Source organism: Nylanderia fulva, unplaced genomic scaffold (genome assembly GCF_048542155.1).
Source record: "Nylanderia fulva isolate GAGA-0341 unplaced genomic scaffold, ASM4854215v1 Scaffold79, whole genome shotgun sequence".
In the NCBI taxonomy this organism is placed as follows: Eukaryota; Metazoa; Arthropoda; class Insecta; order Hymenoptera; family Formicidae; genus Nylanderia; species Nylanderia fulva.
This window is the reverse complement of record NW_028190905.1, coordinates 356,600-369,110: the sequence shown is the minus strand read 5'-3', so window position 1 is coordinate 369,110 and position 12,511 is coordinate 356,600.

Genomic DNA, 12,511 nt, shown 5'->3' with positions numbered 1-12,511 from the left:
TTACCCTCAAGTGCCCATTCGTTATCCATCGGCAAAACGTTACAATCAAGCCAAATCAATCGATAAACATGTAGACATTCTATATACTATTATCCATATACTATTATACATCAACAACAGATAACGCGACAATTAAGCAACAATTAACGATAAACGACACGTAATTGATGAGCGCCAAACACATTATTTATTTATTTTAAGGCTTCAATGAGCAAATAATCTAGAATCACTATATTACAAAGTTGTTGCAAATGAAAATTTAAATTACAAGATCATAAAAACATATTAATTGATTTACTCAAAAAATAAAATTTCTTAAATTACAAAAATTGTCGAGATATTAGAATATAAAATTACATGTTAATAACTTAGCGCGAAAATTATATATTAATAAATTAGCACGAGACATTTTGACACTCACTTGTGTCTCTTCAGTCGCTTATTATCAAAAAGTTAATGTATGCTTATATCAGAATTTCCATCCTTTCTGACGAAGTCCATGATTTAAATTTTATTTTAATTTGTAATCGGTTATATATATAAAACTTATTTATTACGATCCTTGATCTTAATATTGATGCTAAACGAACCTGCTGGTTCTGATTTCTGAACTCAGGTTTTTATGATCTTGCAATTTAGATTTTTATTTGCAACAATTTTGTAATATAATAACTTTAGATTATTTGCTCGTTGAGGCCTTAAAATAAATAAATACTGTATTGTTTATAGTAGTTAGTACACACAGTACTGACAATGAGTAAAAAAGTCTTAACAGCCATAATCGAAAATTCAATTGTTTCAGAGATATAAACAATTTTTATTGTTATTATTATTATTATCATGATTGACTTTTTCGCGTACGAAGATTTACCTCAGTGTTTACACAACGCTTATTTACAGGTCTTCCATATGTCCTTCCATTACAATACATACTTGTCATTTTGAAGTTGCAAACTCTTTTAAAAATTCCAGGTCTTTTTTGAATTAGAATTCAAATTTCTTGGATTTTTTGATAATAGTATTTGAAAAGCATAATGGAGTCTTCACCGATAAATAATTTAAAAAATTATATAAACGAATTCAGTGTGCTTGTCAAATAATTAAAAAACCCGGAAATTTTCGAAACTTCACAACTTTGTAAAAAGAAAATGTCAGGCGTATATTGTAATTGTAAAGAAACAATCTTCTATAAATAAGCCTGGTTTGTAAACACTGAAGTAAACCTTCATATGCGAAACATAAAAGCTACTAAGTCTTATGTAGTAATATATAAAATTGTCTCTATTTTTTAAATGATTTTTGCCCTATATTTTCAAAGACATTTTTACTCAGACCTGTGTATACTATCACATGAATGTTGAATGATTTTTAAATACCCTTGTTGTGTGTGCCTCGGATAAGGCACAAGGGGTCACGCCAAATTTGGATGGGAATCCGGGGCGACAGGAGCAGGCTCGGGGTTGACTTGTATATTCACTTACACTTTCATTTTTTATTAAATAACTTTTATTTAATATAACACTTGTCGTTGGGTTATTTTAAAAATATTGCACCTATTAGTGTAAGTTACTTAAATTAGTCTCGCGATAGCAATAATATCCCAGCAGACACCAATATATAATTGTTACATTGCTATAATAAAACGGAATATAACAGGTAATATAACGTGTACGTTACATGTAACATCCATTAGTTGTAATTTCCCACTCATAGATGTAACATTTTAATATAACATATATTACATTGTAGTTATATTGTAATTATATACCAAATAGCACATTGATGTATTGATAAGTCAATGCTATCTTGTAACTACAATGTAATATATGTAATATTAAAAATGTTACATCTATGAGTGGGAAATTACAACTAACATATATGTTACATGTAACATGCTTAAGTATATAACATTTATATACTGTGTTTGCTGAAATGTATATAATAAATTTATTTGATTCGCGATCTACGCGTGTGAATTTAGTTACTTTCTTGATACGCGTCTGCGATAAGATGTTATAGATCGCACGCGGTTAGCGCGGTTACTCTTAATTAGCGACTCGAAGGCGACTGCCTCGAGCGCGTTTTCTGCTCGACTTATATAATGTCGCTTTTTAGGAGATTTCTTGATCGGAGGGGCTGGCAACAGGCCTTCTCGATCAAGAGCCTAGGTGCAAACAAAGGAAATTCAAAGTCCTTTTGCTTCGCTTGCACTTTAGGCAATTTCGGTTTCGCGCGTGTCCCGCAGTGTTTGCGTTTCTCGCACGATCGGCATTCGTTGTCAAGCGGATGTAATCTGAGTAATTATATCATTTAGGGATATAACACCCTGATACATATATTTATGCATTTTAATTTCTATAGTTTATACTATTTTCTATTTATAATTAGAATTAGTTTTAAAAATAATTTTCTAAAAGGTAATTACACATATAGGCTGTGCGTGCTGGTTTGGAAACTTTTGTCTTTGAAGATACCGAACTCAAATTGAATCCAGCTGTATTTATATGTATCACAATGAATCCTGGTTACGCCGGTCGTACGGAGCTGCCAGACAATTTGAAAGTATTATTTCGCACAGTCGCCATGATGATACCAGACTACGCCATGATCGCTGAGATCTTTTTATACTCGTCAGGCTTTGGCTTTGCCCGCGAACTCTCTACAAAAATCATTACCACATACAAACTTTGTTCCGAGCAGTTATCTGCGCAGTCACACTATGACTACGGCATGCGCGCCGTCAAAACTGTTCTTTCTGCAGCACAGAATCTAAAATTGAAGTATTCCAGTGAAGATGAGGCTATTCTTCTGCTACGCTCGTTGATTGACGTGAACTTGCCTAAGTTTCTAACACGAGATGTGCCGCTTTTTCAAGTATGCCAAAAAGAGATATTATTAGTTTTTAAGATATTTTTTCGATTTTCTAAATGTTTTATAAAGTTTTACAAATTTAAATTGATAAATAAAGAAACTAAAAGAAAAAACAATCAGATTATGTAAAAATATGTATTACATTTATGTAAAAATTTAATATAATATTATATTTATGAATCATAATAAAATTACAAACAAATTGATTTTATATTTAAAAAGTAGTTCTAAAACTTATAAAAGTATATTAGTTTTTAAGATATTTTTTCGATTTTCTAAATGTTTTATAAAGTTTTACAAATTTAAATTGATAAATAAAGAAACTAAAAGAAAAAACAATCAGATTATGTAAAAATATGTATTACATTTATGTAAAAATTTAATATAATATTATATTTATGAATCATAATAAAATTACAAACAAATTGATTTTATATTTAAAAAGTAGTTCTAAAACTTATAAAAGTATATTGATGAGTCTAGGATAAAGCAATCGGATAAATCAAATAAAAGAAACAAAAGAGTGCGATTATGAAAGGAATCTAATGACATCAAAAATATGTATATGATGCAATTACACAATTAATAAAAAAACAAATTTTAAAAAATTTTCCACTGAAACAATATATATTGGTTCTTCTCGGGGTTACAATTTGTTATACCTATATTTTTAGCGTTTTATACATTTATCACTTATTATTAACTTACAATCAACTTAATTTAATATTAATGTAACTCTCTTACAATTTAACTTAACGCTTTTTGTTCTATCTAACCATAGACTTATAAGACCCTTGTATGTAATGCCATGCAATAGGGAATAGAAAATATCCACCAATAGGAGCAAGGAATAATATTTATTCCCTTTTCCAATTGGTTGAAAAAGAGCGAAACTGCTGACGGACAAAGAGTGATTAATTCTCTCTACGCCTACCACATAGCCGATTAAAAAAAGAAAGAGATTGGACGCTATCGTTCTCTTTTCCAAATATTTAACCCTCAGTTACCTCTCTGGGTTACATTAACCCATATCAAAAATGATTTTTTCGAAATTTTAGAAGATCACTTTTCATTTTTTCTCAAATATCTCGAGTCGTAGAAATCTGGTGGCATTTGTACCAATATATGCTTTTTTCTTACTGTTTGGCGTATCGATTGAAAAAAATACTTCAAAATAACTTTATTAAATGCAGAAATATAAACAAAAGAAGACTCTGGGTTACTCTAACCCATGAGTGGTAAAATAGGGTGGCCAAAAATGAGTGGTAACTAAGGATTAAGATAGTCTATCGACAAGGATGCACATTGCATCTCAATAAGTCTATGTCTAAAACACGCACGCACACGCATACACGATTATTCGTTTTATTTAAATTATTTTATTGTATTTAAACTTTTGTTTCTACTTTCTTCCACAGCTCTTTTCTTTCTCTCTCTTTTGAAAGTTTGATTGCCGTTCTATTTCTTAATTTATTCTTTTGTATTTCTTCTCTCACCATATATCTCGGCATTCTCTAAATCTAGAGTTTCTATAAAAGTCTGATTTTTTGGCCCAAATTGGTCCTACTTTTTATTGAATATGCAACAAAATAGCGGAACTAATCGCAAACAATACAATAGTAAGCCTTAGTTTTAAAAATAAAGAATTAACATATTAATAAAAAATTACATTAATGTCAAAATCTTTTTTTAAAATTTGAAAAATAAAACATATTGTTATTTAGAGTATTTACAAGCAGATAAAAATATAGAATCGAAGGATCTGAATAGCTTACAAGTAACACTACCCAAGTTTTAATAACCGATTGTCTTGAAACTTGGTATACATATTCTATATCGAAAAACATTTGACACGTATTTTTTTATATCGGCTTAATCGGCCTTTACCGCTCGAACAATGTCTGTTAATAATTCGAATTTTATATTTGTATGTTTTAACATGGCATTCCATGTATATCCCGGAAAAGTATAATAATACGTAGGGTCGAGTCCATACCTTTTTATACAACTGTCGCGAAAATTTTCAAATATATCTGTTAATAACAAGACATCAATTTTTAAATATGAATTGTTATATTCACCTAGCGTTTGAAGGGAAAATCGGTTTCACACGTTCTCGGCGTGTGTGTAATCACTCTCGGATACCTTTTCACCGGTCAAGGAACTGTAAAATGATTCACGCGGCGATAAACATGTATTATACAACCTGTCCACATAGTCTATGTATTCATACAGAAAGACGCCTTTCCGTGTCAAAAGATCGAATTTTTTACTAGGTAAATTTTGAAACTGATTGTAAAATTTTTAGTTTTTCTTTATTCAGAAAAGACGCCAATTTGTCAAGATTAGCACTGAGAAATTTATATGAATCTATGAAACGTAATTTAATATAACTTTTCGGATCATCTTGCGCCAATCTTACAGTTTTCGAGAATGATATATATTTTTCTTTCGTTATCGGAAGTAATTCGATTTCCCCTTCGAACGCTGTGGCTATATCCTCGATAATGAAATGTGCATCGTAATCAAATAGATTATGAAAAACTATTGAAACTATTGAACACTAATTAAAGCTATTGAAAAACTAACTGAAAATTCTTAATTTATCCTCACGTAATGTATATATTGCAAGGGTTGTTCTTACCCCTAAAAAGCTTTTTCCGAGGCTTTACCGCTATTATATATATATATATATATATATATATATATATATATACTATATATATAGTTGTAATTATGCATGTATTGTAATTGGAGCTATGTATGGAATTGGAGTCAATATAATGTTACAGTATTGTTTCACTACATCAACACACGTCATCACTGAAGAATTCTTACTTCCTCATCCTTCTAGTTGTAAACACGAAGCTTACAACGTAGAAATCAACAACAAGAAAAAAAAATGGAGAAGGTCAAAGTTAAATTTCACTTTGCCGCTGAAGTGTTGGATGCCAAGACGACCAGCATTATGGTTAAATCGATTCAAGTGGTGGAACAAGAACAAATTTTTTCGTTCCGTCAAGACAATCAACAAATCTATTATCATGCTGAGTTAGCCAAATTACCAGTGGTAAAAGGAATTATTAAAAGTCTGGATAAAAGGGGGAAACAGAGGAAAGCCATCGTTTTTCTGAACGCTGATCTGAAAAAGCTATACTTTGACGAGGAGGGTAATGTAGTGTTCAATGAATATTACTTGGAGGAAATAGACCCCGCCCAACCCACTCCTAACGCACCCAGCAACCCTTTAACAATCCTGACTCGTGAAACTTTAATCCAACTAATTTCAAAGAGCATTTTGTTGGAAAAATTTTCAAACAAAAATCAAAACGCTAAATCATGGCTTACCCTATTTGTGCTTGAATGTCAAAGATTTAAAGTGGAAGAAAATCAATTTCCAGAGGTCTTAAAACTATTATTAGAAGGACTAGCCATAGACTGGTTTACATCAATATTTAAAACTTATGCTATGACAAAACCTTGGAATTTTTGGGAAAGTTCTTTCCTGGCAACATTCGGGGACAGATCATGGTCAGAAATTGAATACGCCTATTCTTTTCGTTGGATAAGTGGACCATATTTTGATTTTGCGTTGAAAAAGAGAAACTTATTAATAGACGCAGATCCGAAATTAAGTGTCAGTTCTCAAATAAATTTTATCGTTGTGGCTTTGCCAAAATTTGTCCGATTACACCTTCAGAAACATGAATTAAAAACAATAGAAAAGCTAATGACTAATCATGAGTCAACTTCAACCAATATCAAACAAGAATGTAAACAAAAACAACTCACGCATAGAAGTAAATAAGCAAAATAGAAATGTCGATCATGTCGTATTTGTGATACAATCGGTTATAAAAATAGATTTCATCCAGAGGAAAGATGTAGAAATGCAAAGTCAGCAATTATCAAATCCGCCGAATCAAAAAACTAGATAACATCCCACTTATAAGACTAAAGGTTACTGTGAATTATAAAGAAGAGGCAATTGCACTCTACGATTCAGGAGTCAATGTGTCTCTGATTAATTATTTATTTTATAAAAAATTAAAAATGGATAACCCTATAAGTGGGATTTCAACAATTAGAACAATAGGCGATCTAGTAAGTACGAATGGAACGGTATTTCTGAGATTAAAAATATTCAAAGTAAGAAAAAGTAGCGCCATTCTTAATTACGAAAAAGGATTTATTTGAAGAGGATTTGTTACTCGGTTTAGACTGCATAAAATCATTCCGATTATGTCAAAATGAAAACCTTGAAATTTCCCAAAATATAAGTTCGAACCAAAGTTTTGATTGTGTTAAATTAAACTACAATTTGAATAAAAATAATAATAATGATAATAGTCTGAGGGATTTATTAAACAAATACGATTCAGTCTTCGCCAAAGAAAAATTTGATATAGGTACAGTTAGAAACTTCAAAGCAAGAATAAAATTAACGAAAAATAGATACATATCAAGAAAACCATATAAGTGTTCTATCCCCGATAAATTAGAAATAGAGTCACAAATAAAGGAATTACTGAAAGCGGGATTGATAGAGGAGTCTTACAGTCCGTATGCCTCGCCAGTGACCTTGACAGTGACCTATACAAGAAAGAGGAAGAAAAGAAATCGCGACTATGTATGGATTATTGCGAATTAAATAAACTCATAATACCAGAAGGCTATCCGTTCCCTAGAATTGATGATCTAATCACTCGTGTAGGGAAGTGTGTATACTTCTCGAGGTTAGACAGCAATTCGGCCTTCTGGTCAATACCGGTACGTGCAAAAGATAAATATAAAACTGCGTTTGTCACACACCACGGTCATTGGCAATGGACATGTCTGTCATTCGGCTTCCAATCGGCTCCGGCAATATTCCAGCGAATACTTTCAACTATTATTAGACACAATAAACTAGACACTTTTTCAATAAACTATATTGATGACATTTTGATATTTTCAAAAAACTATGATGAACACATACAACATATTATACAAATACTACAAATCTTACATGAGCAAGGTTTGAAATTAAACGCGAATAAATGCAGTTTTGCAAAAAAAGAAGTTACGTATTTAGGCCACACAATATCAAATAATAAGGTACAACCCATTAATGATAGTTTAATAGCTATCAAAAATTTTCCGACTCCGAAAACAAGAAAACAGATCAAACATTTTTTGGGAAAAGTAAATTTTTATTTGAAATATATACCTAGATCCTCAATTATCTTGGAGCCTTTACATAATCTCCTAAGAAAAAATGTTAACTTTGAGTGGTCCACAAAATGTCAAGATAGTTTTGATAAGGTTAAGAATTATTTATGTGAAGCACCAATTTTAGCAATATTTGATCCTAGTAAACCAATTTATATATATACAGATGCTAGCTTAGAGGGCGTTGGTGCAATATTAAAGCAACCACAAGAAGATCACACTCTTAAACCTGTCTTGTATTTTTCGCGAAAATTGTCAGAATCTCAAAAGAAAAAAAGAGCAATATTCATTGAATGTCTAGCAATTAAAGAAACTACTTTATATTGGCAATATTACTTAATAGGACAAAAATTTTAAATATTCACAGATCATGAACCTCTACGCAACTTTAACATAAAAAATTGCAAAGATACAGAACTCCTACACATATTGAATTACATTTCACAATTCACATTTGACATTGAATATAATCCCGGTATAAATAATTCAGAGGCCGATTGCTTATCAAGAAACCTAGTTTTACCAGAAAATAATAATAACAAAGATTCCAAAATACAAATCGTTAATTTCATAGCTAGGCAAGACATTTTACAAAATCAAAAAGAATTAATATGGGATAAAGATTGTAGTAAAGAAAATGATATTATATATAAAACCTTAAACAAAAGAAAAAAGATTTGGTTAACAGAAAAATTCGGCAGGTCAATTCTTGAAAATTTACATAAGTCACAGGGTCACATTGGAATTAAACAAATGACACTTACAATTACATCTGTATTTTATTTTAAAAATATGCATAAACATATTAAAATGATCTGCAGAGCGTGTGAAACTTGTATTAAGAATAAAACAAGATTTAGAAACTTTAAGGCTCCACTGTCGCAGTTAGGTCCTGCCTCTAAACCATTAGAAATAGTTTCATTAGATACAATAGGTAGTTTCACGGGAAAGAAGTCTTCAAAAAAGTACATGCACTTAATGGTAGATCTATTAACTCAATATGCATTTATATCCACTTCAAAAACACAAATAGCAAAGGATTTTATTAAGTACAAACAGTACAAACAATAGAAAAGAAAGGAAAAATCCAAACAGTTTTAACAGACCAATACCCTGGAATAAATTCCAAAGAATTCAAGAAATACTTGAAAGGAAAGAATATAACACTGATTTTCACAGCGGTAGATTGTCCTTTTTTCAACGGACAAAATGAACGTACAAATCAAACATTAGTAAACAGAATTTGTTGTAAGCTGTATGAAAATCAAAATAAATCATGGGAAACAATTGCCGAACAATGCGTAGATAAATATAATAATACAATACATAGTTCCACAGGTTTTTCACCAAACTATTTGTTGACAGGAATAGACAAATCAATAATTCCAAGGGAATTAAATAAAAAGACAAAAGAAAATTTAGATTTCAACAGAGCAAAAGCATTAGAAAACTCAATAAAATCACACAACACAAATAAATTATACTATGACAGGCATACAAAAGCAATAGAATACAATAAAAATGATTTAGTGTACATACAAAATGGAAATAAATTAAATAGAAAAAAATTAGATCTAGTCCGAACAGGACCATTCAAAATATCAAAAAAATTATCTGAATCTATTTATGAAATTGATAACGGTACAAGAAAAAAAGATTTGAATATTTTTCACAAAAATAAAATGATCCCATACCCACAACACTTGCACGGTCCTGACCAATCCTCGCGGGAAAGGGGAGATGTAAGTTTGTCGTCTGCTAATACAAACTTATCCGCTCGTACGACTCAAACGTCGAATGAATCGTGAGGGGGGAGGCTAACCGTTCACACGACGCAGCCAGAGACTCTGGCAGTTAGCTACAAGCTCTCAAGACATTCACAGCTAATATGAATGTTCTTCATGGTATAAGCTATAAATCTTTATAAACCATTAAGCCTGGATCTTTGATCCTAAAACCGACATTGTTGTTGATTCAGGTAATTATGGACTCTACATTAAGCGTTGTAATTATGCATGTAATTGGAGCTATGTATGGAATTGGAGTCAATATAATGTTACAGTATTGTTTCACTACATCAACACACGTCATCACTGAAGAATTCTTACTTCCTCATCCTTCTAGTTGTAAACACGAAGCTTACAACTTAGATATATATATATATATATATATATACTATACTATTAAAAAAAATAGGAAAACAATTTTTCTTGTATACACACACACACACACATATATATCTTCTTATTGAATTATTGAAAAGAATGTATTAAAATAAAAATTTAGAAGGAGGTGTATATCGTGTTTTATATTAAATATATTAATAAGAGCCGATCTAATATTTTTAATAGTCTTATCATTGTTTATTCGCGTCTGAGCCTAAGTACGACGCTTTGGGGAGGGGGGGGGGTAAAAAAGCATTAAGGAAAGTATTGTTTTGTAAGTGTCTGAATAGCTCAGTTGGAAGAGCATTCGCCCGGCAAGCAGAAGGTCTTGGGTTCGATTTCCGATTTAGCTAACTTTCGGATCAATATTTTTCTCGCCTATTTCTTACAGAGGTATTTAAAAAGAGGTACAAGAAGAGTTTTTGAGATCCCAACTACAGGATACGAAATTCCCAGATTCCTCAATTTTCTTACTTTATCTCGCAATAACATCGCGTTTAGCTCTATGGCCGAGTAGAAGGAGATATATATCGTGTTTTATATTAAATAAAAATTTAGTATATTTTAAATTCTTCATATATTTCCTTTATATATATAATGTTATACACATTGTATATATTTTTTTTAATTTTGATGAATTAATAAATACAATCTACATGAATTAAATCATATTGTCCTTATGTATTCAAGAATTGTGCGAATTGTCAAATTCCAATCATTTTACGTAAACCTCGTCACCTCAACTGCACAGTACTTTTTCCACGAGATACATGTTCGGATAATTTGCACGATGCAGCTCGTGCTCGTAAAAAGCTCCAGCAATAGATGCCTTGCAATAATCCTCGAGTAAATAGCTTACGGCATTAGTACGCTGCACTTCAATAATTTTAACACCTCGGTTGTCCAATTTGGTGTGTATCCCTTCTCGAAAAGTTGTTTGTACTTGCTAATGCGTACCGGGTCACCTATTTTAAACTTTGTCGGACCCGCGATTTGTACACGATAGCCAAGAGTCTTTGGGCGATTGCGGGGGTAACGACGAGTCGCATGCCAATTGTTTGATGCTTGCATGCGTTGTAATCCGATACGAGGCGCGGCAATGTGTCGATTCACTTGTAAGTGCCATTTAGCGTAAACATCTTCCACATCGTTCTTCAGCGTGCGATTGAATCGCTCGACGACCGATGCCTTCATACCGAATATATAGACTAGTGATTAATGTCATGTTTTCTTATAAGCCGTTGCACATCGGCGTTATAAAATTTCTTCCCGTTAACGGTTTGCATGTTTTTCGGGCATCTCTTGCTATTTCGAATTATCTCGGCGATTGCGTCAGCTGTCTCGCTTTCTCCTTTACTCTTGAGTGGTGCAGCCTACGCATATGTGCTCAACACATCGATGACGGTAAGTATATAGTGGTAACCTCTGTTGAAACGAGAGTACGGACGCATTTCGACAATGTCGACTTGCCACAGATCATCGTATCCCCGCACTATGACGTGTCTTTTTTTCTTCCTGGAGCATGCAATTCGTCCATCAACTGCCGTCTCTCTAAACTATGCTGCGTCGCTGCGTCGCTTCGTCGATTATACCCGATGGCTATTTGTTGTTCTTTTTAGTATTCATTTTGGTTTTTCACGTTTTTGACCTTCCGCTCATATTTTTTTCACGTTTTTCACGTTTTTGTCACATTCTTTCACGTTTTCGACTCGTTTTTGATTCGTTCTTCGCGTTTTTTGACCTGTTTTTCGCATTATATACCCCGTTCTTGCATCGTTCTTCGCGTTAGGTAGCCGTTCTAGAATTGGTCACTTCCGTCCTTGACCCATTCGAAAGTCGTCTTTGACTCGTTCGCAGCCTTTTTTACAGTCGTTTCTGACCCGTTTGTAGCCGCTTTTAAACCGATCATGGCCATCCCTGACCCGTTCGCAACCCTTACTGAGTTGTTGATAGCCTCGCATGTAGCTTTTAAGGACTTGTTCGTAGCCCTCGTTTGCAGCCCTGCTTGACATGTTTGTAATCTCGATCGTAGCGGTTGCGTTCACTGCATTTTCCAGGTCGTTTGCTGCTGCTTTTGAGTTGTTTACTGCTTCGGGTAATTCACTGTTGCCACTCATTGTTGTTTGATGGCACGTCGATGATCCTTTGTAGTTGTTCTAGAACCCCTCATAACCACTCGAGAATCTCTTCTAGCCGTATCACAACTATTTGATAGACGTTTCTGAGTCGTTCACAGCCACTCATTCAGGTTAATAGTCGTTTTT